The 13,990-nt window shown below is 41.3% G+C and overlaps 1 protein-coding gene across 1 annotated transcript in view; it reads left to right on the plus strand.

Moving 5' to 3' along the window:
* The first annotated feature begins 2,421 nt into the window (after positions 1-2,421).
* The window catches only part of ST3GAL6 (ST3 beta-galactoside alpha-2,3-sialyltransferase 6), a 235,045-nt gene continuing 223,476 nt past the window's right edge, over positions 2,422-13,990 (plus strand). The window contains exon 1 of the mRNA XM_033941153.1: positions 2,422-2,675. The gene's annotated coding sequence lies outside the window, so the exon portion shown is untranslated. The remainder of the gene's footprint in view (positions 2,676-13,990) is intronic.

Genomic DNA, 13,990 nt, shown 5'->3' on the forward strand with positions numbered 1-13,990 from the left:
AATACCTAGCAGGGCCTCCGCGTGTGCGGATCGCCGGACTTGATGGACCGAAGGTCTGATCCGGAGATGGCGCTTCTTATGTTCTTATGTTCTTATGTTCTGAATAAATTCGTGTAAACCGTTCTGAACTCCCCTGGGAGAACGGTATAGAAAAATTGAATAAATTAAATTAAAATCCCCGTGCACTGCTCAATTATGCACCTGCACTGGAAAGGGAATAATTCCTCACCGGCTCTGAATCCCCCCCTCCTGTCCTGTAGTGACACTGCTCAATTGGCTCAAATTGTTCAAAAGTTTTGAAACTGATAATGTCAAAAAAATTGCTAAAGATTGACCACTTAGATGCAGGGCAGGGTTCGTTTAAGGTTCAAGAATGTCACTGCATCCCCACCAGTCCTCGCCGACGTCCAGCTAGCTGCCGTTTCGCCCTCAAGCTGCATTAGGGCTCCGGACCACTGTCTGCAAAAAAATAAACGTGATTGAGGCAGGGAATATGACTTGAGGCAGAAAAAAATACCCAAAAATCATGTAACACTGCGGCGTGCTGCTTTGCTCGCTCACTATGGCAGAGACAGCCACAGGTGAAGCAGCTCCCGCTTAAGTGACTGCTGATGTCACTTACATTCAGCGTGATCCCAGCTGATTAACGAGTCAGGAGCTCCGATCCGATATCAGGTGCCAGATTTTGATGTATCATTATAAATGTTCCCAAAACCTAGACAAGTATCTGAATATCTCCAGAGTAACTCAAAGCAATGTCAACATCCTAAACAAAACAAAAGCGAAAACTCAAACAATTCAATGTGTTGTTCCAGTTTCTCTCTTTCCTCAGCCTGAGACCACTGTATCTTTCCTGCTAAGCTGAAACAATCCACAAGGCTCTGCACAAACCAGAGTCTGTTTAATCACTGTTTCCCTTTTTGAGATGGGTCTCCACACTTTCCTTATTTTGTCCTCTCCTGGTGACCCCTTGGAAAATAAAGTTCTTTATAATGCCTCTATTAAAAAAGAGGGCACCTGGTCCCACCTCAGCCCCACCTCCAGTTCCACTCCATTCTGCCCCCACATGAGCCTCCCTGAGATCAGGACCGCGTCTGGAGAACATCTGCAAATGCATGGACATCGATGCGATGACATCACACACATGCATATGATATCATCGCATCGATGTTTGCACAAGCGCAGACGCCCTTCAGACGCGGCCTTGAGGTCAGGGACTTCCAAAACCCAGACAAACTGCCAGGTTTTGGAAATTCTTCTGGGCGCCCAGACAGTCCTCTAAAAAGAGAACATATCTGGGTTTTCCCGGATATCTAGTAACCCTGTCCTCTCAGTGAAACTCCTCAGGTTTCACTTTCTCTCCTCTCACTTTGTTGTCTACTCTTCTAGCAAACCCTCTCAAACTTTCCTTCCATAAGCAATCAGTACCACGGGAGCTTCTCTCAGAACTATGGCTCTGGCGAGAATATTAGGATAACCAGAAACCTTTATCTTATTCCCTTTTTATACTAATCTCCGTTAGTCCCTCTATCTTGGAATCTTTATAGATTCTCTTTTGCAAGGGGTGATCAACAATTTAAGCTATCTTGTCCATCTAGTAAAGGTATCAAAAGAACCAAAGCTTTTGGTCAATCTCTGTCCTTTAAGTTTACCCAACTTTGGAACGATCTTCCACTTTTTTTTGCTAAGTTTTAATACTCTTTCATCCTTTCGCAAGTCTCTGAAAACCATCCTGTTCACCAAACACTTTGGTAATTAATTCCTCTCCCACCTCTGTTATGTTACTATGTGCTTAATCTAATTACTGTTTGATATTTTCATTATCTTATCTAACTACTGTAAACCCAGTTTAGCTTTCTTGGATTGAAGACTTGGTATACAAAACTAAGCAATAGATTAGATTAGATCTCTACTATCCACAATCACACTCTGTGACCATCAAAGAATCCAGTGCCTCCTACTGTATAGCACAGGGATTCTTTGGTGGGGGAGGGAGTATCACACTTATTTTAAGTGCTTTATGGGAGAAGGCCCAGGGAAACCTTGGATATAGCCTGGGAGGCTTGGGAAAAGGAGAAGAGGCCAGGATAGAATCTGGTAGAATATAGTCACGGGCAGGGCAGCGCTGCACCATCTGTAATGCCTGTGTGCCCTAAGCAGACCCAGAAAGGGGCCTGTATTCCTTGCCCAGAAGGTGCCATGGCATTCCAAACCCACGAGAATGACTGGGATGTGGGTAAAAGTAAAAACTTTCACATTAACAGGAAAGAGGTTAGTTGTCAAACCGGACTTTGGGTTGCAGTTTCCCAGGGGAAGGAAAACAGAGCAACACCAGGGTCCCTGGAGATTAATGACCATACTAAATACACAGAGGAAGCACCTGTGAGGAAAAACAAGCCTTATCAGGTTGGGCCCTGCTTCACCAGGGGAAGTGAAAGAAGAGTGGAAAGAAAGAGGAACCCAAACCTAGGCAGCAGGCTTGCCAGAGGGAGTACTTGGAGGAAAGTCCCAGCCTTCTGGAGAAAGCAGACATAGAAATGTTGAATGCTGCTTAGAGTAATGGGGAGTCCTCATTAGAACAGCTCCAGCCCCAGCCCCAGCCCATGGAAGTCACTCCTGACTCTGAGTGGGCAAGTAATCCCCAGAATGGGGTTGGAGAGGAAGTAGCCATGGAGGTACTGGTAGCCAAGCAAAAATGTTGGCAACTGTAAATGTTTTACTTTCAACTTTAAAAGTGAACTGTTTGTGTACTGTGAAGACTTGCTGTGGCTAATGTTTTACTTTCAACTTTAAAAGTGAACTGTTTGTATACTGTGAAGACTTGCTGTGGCTGTTACTTAGAATGGGGGATGGGATAGAAGCACGGATTTCTCTGCAGTAGGCTGAGGGAAAACATTCCAGCTGGGTGATTACTGCTATCTCCATTTGCTCTAACCCATTGGTCTCAAACTCAAACCCTTTGGAGGGCAACATTCTGGATTTGTAAGTACTTGAAGGGCCGCAGAAAAAATAATGTCTTATTAAAGAAATGACACTTTTGCATGAGGTAAAACTCTTTATAATTTATAAATCTTTCCTTTAACTGTTAAAGGAAAGATTTATAAACTATAAAGAGTTTTACCTCATGCAAAAGTGTCATTTCTTTAATAAGACATTATTTTTTCTGCGGCCCTCCAAGTACCCTATTTTTTTCTGCGGCCCTCACAGTTAAAGTTTAATAGTTTATAGTTTATTCAGTTTTTGATTAAACGCTTTATCGATTCTTCAAAGCGTTGTACAAAGTAAAAACATTAACAATTTAAACAAACAAAACAATTGGACGTACTTTTCTATAAAATCTACAGGACTACTGACCGTACAGAACTAGATAAATATTGACCCATAGGCCATAGATACATGTGGGAAGGGGGGAGAAATACAATTGTAATAGAAAAAGTGAGTAACATTTAAGGAAAAAACACTTAAGGACTGGGAAACAATATAAAATTAATAGTTAAACTACCATAGTTTAGTTAAAAGCATCTTTAAAAAGAAAGCATTTTAAATAGCTTTTAAAAATTTTTAGGTTTTTTTCCATTTTTAGATATAAAGGGAGAGCGTTCCAGATTGTAGGGGCTGTTACAGAAAACGTGGAGGTGCGACGCGTGCCAATGATTTTTAAAGAGGGAATATTAAGGTTATATTGAGAGATAGATCTTAGAGATCTTTCCTTTCTCTAAACTAATATCTTTCCTTTCTCTAAACTAACACATTTGAATCACCTATACTGAAAATAAAATCTTTGTTGTCTGGTAACTTTATTTTTTGTGCTTTTAACATTCCAGGGTCTTGTTGTTCTTTCACTGTTTTTCTCTCCGACTTCACTTTCTGCCTTGCATCCATCTTTATATTTTAAAGTAGACTGACTTATGATGGAAAAGTTCCGTCTACAGAGAGTGGTCAATGAATGTACATTTCGCTCAGAGATATGAAACTTGCAAAGAAGGCTCGAAAGCCACCTTAACCCAAGGAGTTCACCTTCCAGTCATTGTGATTTTGACATGAATAGTAGATCACTCTCTGAAACTTGATAGCACAAAATATTTTTCAAAATAGCTGTATTAAACTTTCTTAACTCTCTTCATTTAGTTGGAATGTAACAATAAAAGTCTTTAGATGATTCAAATGTGTCAAAGTCCATAGTATGCAAGGATTAAAAATGGTGGATTGTAATGCAAAAAGTACTTAGCTTATAATGACAATTTGGGGTGTCCCAAAATTTGCAGTAGGATGTTATGGTCTACCAGGTCAAATGCTGTGGTAATGTCTAGTTGTATGAGAAGCATTTTTTTTTCCTGTGCTGAGGTGTTGTCTGGCTGTGTTAATGAGGGAGCCTAGTAATGTCTCTGTGCTGAAGTTGAATCTGAAGCCAGATTGCGTGGGGTGAAGTATATTATGTTCATCTAGAATAGATAGTTGGTGAGGTGTTTGGCTACTAGTACTTCTGTTAGTTTGACATATAGAGGTATTGAGATAATGGGTCTGTAGTTGGATGGTAGGTCTGTTGGTCCTTTTGGATCTTTTTGGATTGGGGTGATGATGATTTTGCTGAGGTTAGTTGGGAAAAGGCCGTCAGTGAGCATGGTTTGTATCCATTGCAAAAGTAGAGTACGGAATTTTGTGCTGGAGGTTGTAAGGAGATATGATGGGCAGTGGTTAAGGTCACAGGATGCATGGCTGTACTTTTTGTAGAGTTTATTAATTCAGACCATTGTATGTTGGGGAACTGAGACCATGTTCTGTCAACTGCAGTTGATTCTTTATCTGTGGGAAGAATTGTGAGTTTGTTTAGGTGGGATGGGGTACAATTGAGGGTGGCTCTGGCAATTGTAATTTTGTTCTTGAAGTGTTCTGCTAAGAGGGTGGCTGAGGGAGGTGGGGTATTGTTAGTGGTCATGTAGGGTTTGGTGTCTGTTAGGTCTTTTAATATTTGGAATAGTTTTTTGGTATCTTGGGTTTCTGTGTCTATTAGATTAGTGTAATGTGTTTTTCTCTTGTCCTTTAGTTGTATTTTGTATTGTTTGTTAGTTTTTTTTCCAGGCGGTTTTCATGTGATCTAAATTAGTTTTTCTCCATTTTCTTTCTAGTTGTCTGCATTGTCTTTTAAGTAGGAGTAGTTCATTGTCAAACCATTGATCTGATCTTCTGCTGATTCTAGTTTTGGTTTGTAGTGGGGCTAGTTCATCAAGGATGTTGGTAGTGAGATTGTTCCACTGTGAGATGAAGTCCTTGGGGTCACAGTCCTGGATTGTTTCATCTATTTTTGTCCAGAATATGGGGGGGTCGATGTGTTTGCGTGAGGTGTAAGTTATTTTTTGGGGTTTAGGTATGGTTTCGTTCTTGGTCCAGTTGATGTTGAATGTGTATGTGTAGTGGTCTGACCAGAGGGATGGGGACCAGGTTCCATTAGGTGTTTGAATTTCTGAGGAGGATGGTTGATGGGTCATGAAGGCCTCGATGTCAAGTTGATGTCCTTTTTCATGCATGGTTTGTGGGTTTAGGATTTGCATTGAGAAATGATAGACAGTTTTCTGCTGGTTTGGATGCTTGGTCTTCAAGGTGTATGTTTAGGTCTCCTAGGATGAGGTTGTATTCTGCTGTTAATGAGTTTTAGTATATGAAGTTTTCAAATTCAGATCTTACTGTGGTCCAGTTTCCTGGTGTTATGTAGCAGAGCATGCAGTTTAGTGAGTATTTTTAGAGTGGTGCTTGAGAGATGGCAGGCAAGGAAGTCCATTTGTGGGGTGGATGTTTTTTCGAGTATATTCAGGGTTAGGGAGTCCTTGATTAAGATTGCTAGCCCTCTTCCTCTTTTTTTCCTCTCTGCAGGTCACTTTTATTTTGTATCCCCGAGGGCAAATTTCTGTTATCCTTAGATCTGCGTTTGAGGTTAACCAGGTTTCTGTGAGGAAAAGGCAGTCTAGGTTTTCAGTTTTTATCCAATTTTTTATGTGTTCTGTTTTAGGTCCTAAGGCTCTGATGTTTAAGTAGGCACATGTTAGGGTGGTGATATCTGTTTGGAAATTGTGAGTCGTTTCAGGGTAGATGATTTTTTTAGGAGGAGGTTGAGGTTTGGTCTTGGGAAGTAGTCTTCTTCTCCGGGCTAAGGTGATGGGATGTTGAGCGCTGGTTTGGTGGTTTAAGCTTCTAACTATTGGGATTCTCCTGTTGTGGTGTTGGATTTTGTTTGCAGTGGAGCATTTGGGTGGGGTGGTAAGTTGTTTGCTACTGCTTTCCAACTGGTAATGAGGAGGATTATCAGTAGGGTGGCCAGGGTGTGTGTTTGTGGGATTAGCTTCATTTTGGAGGGGGGAGGGGGAGGGTAGTGGGGACGAGTAGTTGACTGTGAGAAAGTTGTTTTTGTGTTGTACCTGGATGGGTAGGAGTAAGAATTACTTTAGTGTAGATGCTGTAGAGAGCCTTGGTGGTGTGTGAGTATATGTTGGGAATGAAAGCTGTGGTTGAGAGTAGCAGTTGAGCAAAACCCGATGGTGCAAAGTCGAGGGGGAGGGGTGGAGCATGCACCCACACCCTGAGTGCCTTCTGCACTGCTCCCGCTCTGCCTCTGCTGCTGCTCCCGGTCCAAGTCGGGAGGTGGAGAGTAGAAGTTAACAGATCAAGCGAAACCCGACAGTGCAAAGTCGAGGGGGAGGGGTGGAGCACGCTCCCACACCCATTTTTCAATTAGCTTCAGAGGTCAAAACTTCCTTCCTCAGGTCAGTACAGTATACTGCTTTTATGGTATCCTGTCCTGACCTGAGAAAGGGGGTTTTGGTCTTTGAAAGTTACTAAAAAAATGTATTAAAATTAGTCCAGTAAAAAGATTCTTATTTCCATTTTCTGTTTAAAAACATTTATTAATACAACTACAATACTACTTTATTCTAAAGCAACAAAATAAAATTTTTTCTAACTTTTGCTGTTTCTGCTTTCACCATCTTATCTTCACTCTCTTCTTTCCATGCAGCATCTGTCCTCTCTCTCTCTCTGCCCCTTCCATCCACTGTCCACCCCCTCTCTCTTTGCCTCTTCTATTCACTGTCCACCCTCTCTCTCTCTCTGCCCCTTCCATCCGCTGTCCACCCTCTCCCTTCCATCTGGTGTCCACCTTCTCCCCCTTCCATATGCCATCTTCCCTCTTTCTATGCCCATTCCATAAACTATATATCTTGTGGCCCTTCGCTCCTTTATACATAATTCATTTCAGCTTTACCCCCTCTCCATTTTTTATTTCATATAGTATTAACGTGACAATTTAATCCACCCCCTCCCCCATGCTCTGGCATCTTTCTATTTTTCCTTCTTTCCTTCCCACCCCATGGTCTGGAATCTTCCCTTCTCTCCATGCCCTGACATCTCTCTCCTCTCCCTCCATACTCTGTCATCTCCTTTCCTTTCTTTCCCTCCCTTCTTTTCCCCAGGTTTGGCATTTCTGTTTACTTCCCCTCCCTTTCTCCCCCATACCATGGCATCTCTCCCTCCCCTCCTGGTCTGGCATCTTCTTTCCTTCCTTCTTTTCCCTTCCTTCCCTATGGTCTGGCATCGCTCTCTGCCATCCCTTCCCTGGTCTTCCTTCTTCCTCCTTCTTACCAGTTGGGTGCAGCATTTCTCTCCTCCTCCCCTCCCTCAATGGTTACCCTCTCTCTCTCTCTTTGTTTCCCCCTCCCCATCTGCAGCGCAGCCTTCACAACTCACTGCTCTTTCAGGCGTTGGGCCTTCTTCTCTGCCAGTCTTGCCTACTTCCTGCTTCCACAAAGGCAGGAGCCAACAGAGAGGCAGGCCTGACACTTGCAAGAACAGTGAGTTGTGAAGGCTACTTCTTCCAATTAACAATAATTGTTTGTTAGCACCCAATTATTAATGTCAATTGACTTGTAACTCAATTAATTTGCATGTGCATTTTGTGTGTGCACACAAATTTGAGTGTGCAATTCTAGGCATCATTTATAGCAGTGGTCTCAAACTCGCAGCCCGGGGGCCACATGTGGCCCGCCAAGTACTATTTTGAGGCCCTTGGTATGTTTATCATAATCACAAAAGTATAATAAAACAGTTTCTTGATCATATGTCTCTTTAGCTATAAATGACAATATTATTATTAAGGCATCATACTCATTTGGTAACAAACCACAAACCACAGGCAAAATCATCATTTTTTCAGGGGTCCTTTTATAAGAAAGTAAATAGTATACTCACTAAATTTGTTTGGCTGGGAAAAAATGCTAGAATTGCTTTAGTATCTTTACAAAAACCGATCGCAGCGGGTGGGGTAAATTTTCTAAATTTTTATAGGTATCATCAAGCCTATATTATGCGTCAGGGTATGTACTGGATCCTTCCAGAGCTCATGGAGCATCTTCCAGACTGGTTATATTTAGAATGGCAATTGATGTCCCCATTGAGATTGCCTCACGTTTTGAGTATTAAGTTACCAAACTATGTTAAGGACAACATTATTTTATTAGATACATGGAAAACTATAAAATATATTAATAATTTGCCTGATATTCAAATAGAGAAATCCACGTCAGTCATTATGGGTAAACTCCAAGATACAAATTGGCGGGACGAAGATTGCCTGGAAGCTTTGGATGCAAGCAGGCATACATACTTTAGATGATGTTAAATCTCATGGAAAATTGCTTGAGTTTTCACAATTGCAACAGTCCTTTGGTATCTCTAAGACTCAAATTTATAAATGGTTGCAATTGAAGCAGAAAAGATTCCCTGAATGGAGAAATTTCAAAAATTACTTTAGTTTGCAGATCCTATGCTTTCAGACAGATTCCATAGGGCATCAGGCCTCCTGGTGGTATAAATTGATATCTGACTTATTGAATAAAAAACTGAAGACGAGTCTAAAGGACATTTGGAGCATTGAGATTAAACAGCATATTTCTGTAGCTCAATGGCCATGAATTTGGACTTGGAGGATGAAATGTTCAATGTCTGCATCTATGAGACAAACTTGGTTTTTTCTGTTACATAGAAGCTTTTGGACCCCTGTGCGTTTACAAAAAATAGATAGTTCTAGTTCTAATAGATGCTGGCATTGTCATACAGACATTGGGACATTAGATCATATGCTGTTTTTTTGTCCTCTGATACTCAGATTCTGGAAATCGATATGGGGACAGATCAATGAAATTCTTGATTCAACATTTCTATTGACATATGAAATGATCATATGCGATACCTTATTGCATGTTAAGCCCCCATTAGATCGTTATAAAAGCCGGCTTTTATTGATAATGACAAGGATAGCCATCCAAATGATAACGAGAAATTGGAAGAGTTCTGACAGTCTCAACTTCCCTTTCTGGTGGGCAAGTTTATGTTCTATGTATAAATGTGAAAAGATGAATGCAGAATTATTAGGGAAGAATAAGATATTTAAATTAGTGTGGGGCCCGTTAACAGCTTTTGTTGCATCTATTTAAGTTATATCTCTTTTCAAGTTAAGTTAGGTTTGGTTCAATACACATCCGGGGAGGGAGGGGGGGGGGTATTTTATAGCAATGTATTGGAATATGTCTATATTTCGAGTCTGAAAAGGGTTGGGGCGGATAATGATGATCTTTTAAAATTTGTTGTTCAAAGGTGTGTTTTTATGGTTGATATCTTTCAAATGTATACATTTGTATTGCACTGTTCAAATTGGAAAATAATAAAAAAATAAAAAAAAGACTTAGCCAAAAGGAAAGATTTATAAACTATAAAGAGTTTTACCTCACACAAAATTGTCATTTCTTTAATAAGACATGAACTATTTTTTATGAGGTCCTCCAAGTACCGTCAAAACCAAAATGTGGCCCTGCAAAGGGTTCGAGTTTGAGACCACTGATTTATAGAATCTGGGGCTAAGTACTTAGCAGAGTTTACCTCAAAGTATTTTTGATAATGTATTAGTTTTAGTGGTTTTTAATGTAATTTTATTTTCAGGAAAGCAGTTCTGGTATTTTTCATTAAGAGCTTATTGTAAGCAACAGATTATAAAAAATGTAACGTTATTGTTTCTCGAGGGTCTACAGACACTGTTTAGAAAGGAGCTATGGGTTTTCTCATCAGTGTGGAATTCTTACTACAATTGTTCCTGAACTAACAGGAAATTTACAGTAAATGACCTTGCAGCTGGCAGGCATGCCTGTCAGATCCGGTTTTACTTCCACAAGGAAAGAAACAATAATGCAGTGATTTTCTAGCTGAATGAGCAGGGGGGGAGGGTGTCAATATTTAGCCAGTGTGGTCACCATCTTAATTTGAAGCACTTAAGTTAGTCTGCATTTTCCATGCTGATACTGTCTGCATGCAATCACTGGGACAGCATTTTCCATTTAGTTTGTGTGCTATTTGGCAAGCCTAAACTAAACATATCACTTATCCCTATAGGAGGGAGGGGGAAGAAATTCTATAAGTGGGTGCCTCCTTGTAGGTGCCCTGACAGTTCATAGTAAGATCCTATTGTATCAACAGAAAAGAGGGTTTGGTTTTTTTAATGGAATAATAGAAAAAAATTGTTCAAATCATTATTGTTGCACAGATAGGGCTCCTTTTACTAAGCTGCAATAGCGATTTTAGCGCGCGCTGAATTGCCGTGCACGCTAGGCCTTAACGCCAGCATTGAGCTGGCGTTAGTTCTAGCCGTGTAGCTCGGGTTTAGCATGCGCCAAAAACGCTATTGCAGCTTAGTAAAAGGAGCCCATAGTGTCACGCACTTAATATACCTAAATAACGAAGATAACTAATGTATTATTTGAGCTGATCACGCAGCAACCCAACCCTTCCTATCACTTTTCCGAAGTAAGAGATAAACTAGGAGGATGAAGTATCATACAGTGGCCTCAGACTCAGTGCATTGAACCTCTTATAACATTTATTGCAGCAGTGGTGCGTTGATTCATGGAATACCCAGGTACAACTTACACTTGCTAAATGTTCTCTTTCAGCAATATGACATAGAGTCCCCCAAAGAAGACTGATGTGTAGCTGAAACGCTCTAGACACAATAGAGCGTTGGGTATTATGGGAATACCTACCACCGTTGGTTTTGGCAGATGGGTTTGGCGAATGCTAGAAGATTCTTCTTTACCCAACATGTGGTGGACACCTGGAATGCGCTTCCAGAGGGCGTAATAGGGCAGAGTACGGTACTGGGGTTTAAGAAAGGATTGGACAATTTCCTGCTGGTAAAGGGGATAGAGGGGTATAGATAGAGGATTACTGCACAGGTCCTGGACCTGTTGGGCCGCCGCGTGAGCGGCCTGCTGAGCACGATGGACTTCAGTTCTGACCCAGCGGAGGCATTGCTTATGTTATTATGGCCACCTAGATAAGTGTTAATGTTTCTTTTATATATATATATATATATATATATATACTAGTCTTTTAGCCCGTTACATTAACGGGTGCTAGAATATAAGTGTGTGTGTCTGTCTTTATTTCATTCTCTCTCTCTCCTTAGCCGCTTTCTCTATTTCTGTCTTTCTTTCTTTCTGTCTTTTTTTCCTCGGCTGTCCACTACCACCCCTTGGCTACTCTCCCTGTCCATTCTCCCTTCTTTTTACCTCCCTTGTGTCCACCACTACCCCTTCACTGCTCCCCTTATCCAGCAGCAGCCCTTCTATCTTTGTTTTACCTCCCCCCTGTCCAGCAGCACCTCTTTCCTGCTTCCCCTGTCCGGCAGTAGGCCTCCCTTCCTTTTTCTTCCCCCCTGTCCATCAGCATCTCTTCCCCTGTCCATCAGCATCCCTTACCTTCCGCCACAGCCACCTCAAGCCACTGCGGCCTGCAGGCGCTGACAGCCGCTGCACGCGCCTGAAGCCGACAGCCGCCTTAATGTTTCCGCCGCCGCTGCTTGAGAGGCCCACGGGACCGAAGGTGGTCAGCGTGTCTGGGGCTCAGGAAGAGGAGTCCTGGTGTCGCGCATGCGCACTCCTGCTGACCACTGACCTACAGATCAGGGAACACGCGGTAAGAGTGTGCATGCGCACTTAGCATTTTATTATTATAGATAGTTCATTCATTCATACATAGTTTTAGAGTTTTGAGATCAAATAAATTAAAAACTTTTTAATCTTAGTTACAAATATAATAAATAGTGCTATTGAAAATTAAAGGTGGGATGGAGGATTGACGTAGATGCATTGCATTAATCCAGAATAAGGAACTGAAATAACATATACGGTATGTTATAAGAGGTTCAATGCACTGAGTCTGAGGCTACTGTATGATACGTCATCCTCCTAGTTTGTCTCTTACTTGGGAAAAGTGATAGGATGGGTTGGGTTGCTCCGTGACCAGCTCAAATAATACATTAATTATGTTTGTTATTTAGGTATATTAAGTTTGGGGCACTATGGGCTCCTTTTATGAAGCCGCATTAGCGGTTTAACGCACATAATAGTGCGCGCTAATTTGCAGGCCGCGCTAGCCGCTACCGCCTCCTCTTGAGCAGGCGGTATTTTTTTCAGCTAGCGCAGGGGTTAGCGCGTGATAAAAAGTTGCGTGCAATAAAGCCGCTAACGCGGCATCATAAAAGGAGCCCTATATGTGCAACAATAGTGATTTGAACAATTTTTCTATTGTTCCCCCCAAAAACGCTCTCTTCTGTTGATTTATTGTTATGAGTTGGATATTTGATGAAGTGATCCACGTTGTTCATAAGATCCTATTTTATAACATCATCTGGGCACCTGGCTCTGGTTACAGAGCACTAAGCGCCACCCAATATCAGAGTACCTAGATTCTAGCCAGTTGATATATTCAGAACAATTTAACTGGCCAGTTAACAGCCAGCAACTGGTTAATGTGCTTGTTCACAGCTACCCAGTCATTTTCAGCAGCATTTAAACCAGTTATCTTTGCTGAAAATGGACAATTAGCGCCAAATTCATAAGTGGCTAACTTTTATTTATTTAAAACATTTTTAATCCGCCTTTATTCAACATGGCTTGCAAATTTCCATACATAATAAATTAGCAATTTAAAACTGATTGAACTTAACCCCCCCCCCCAAAAAAAAAAAAACCAACAAAAAACCCACCATACATCAAATAGGGGAAAATACAAAGTTACAATATTCTGTCTGCATAACCACAGCATGACTGCATTCAAACTATTCTTAAGTACCATCATTCTTCAATTTAACTTGTGAGCATTTCAGGGACGGTCTCTGGTTAAATGTCAATTTGCATCTCCTCCCCATTTAAGTAAACCACTTAAATTGCAGTCCTGACTTTAAGGGGTATGGCTTATGTGGTTAAGGGCTGAATGTTAACTTAACTGGCTAGCTTGCTCAAAAAAAAAAAAAAAAAAAAAGGATATTCAATGTCAAAGCCTGGACAAGGCCCAGCATTGAATATCCAGGAATAACACTTGCAATGAGCAGCAAAACGCTTACTACCAGTGCCTGAAACTTGAGATGTAGTGGTCTGTATTTTCCCTGGCCACAGACCTGATTTAACTATGGGTACCTATATGTGGCAAGAACATGCTGAGCTTATGATCTGTAAGAAGCAAGCTTAAATGGCAACACTGCCACTATTTACTTTTGTGAATGCTCATATTACATTTACAAATGGGGCTCATTTTTTTTAAAAAAAAGAAAAACATCCAAAAAAAGGCACAAAGTGGCACTTGGACCATGACATCTTTACTTGACAAGACGTCCCAAGTAGTCATTTTATTAAACCAACTTTCTAGATGTCTTGCTAGACTTTTTGAATGCAGTGCATCCAAAGTTCAAGGGGGCGTGCTGGAGGCATGTTATAGGTGGGCATAGGACGTGCTTAGCGCTTGGAAATCTTGTGGCGATAATCAAACATATACCAACACGTCCGGGACGCCATTTAGATGTTCAGAGTGAGACCTGTTTTAAAAGCGAATAAAGGCCAAAAGGTACCTAAACCGATCAGATGACCACTGGAGAGATGAAGGCATGACCTCACCCCCC

This window comes from Geotrypetes seraphini, chromosome 4 (assembly GCF_902459505.1).
Source record: "Geotrypetes seraphini chromosome 4, aGeoSer1.1, whole genome shotgun sequence".
NCBI classification, from domain to species: Eukaryota; Metazoa; Chordata; class Amphibia; order Gymnophiona; family Dermophiidae; genus Geotrypetes; species Geotrypetes seraphini.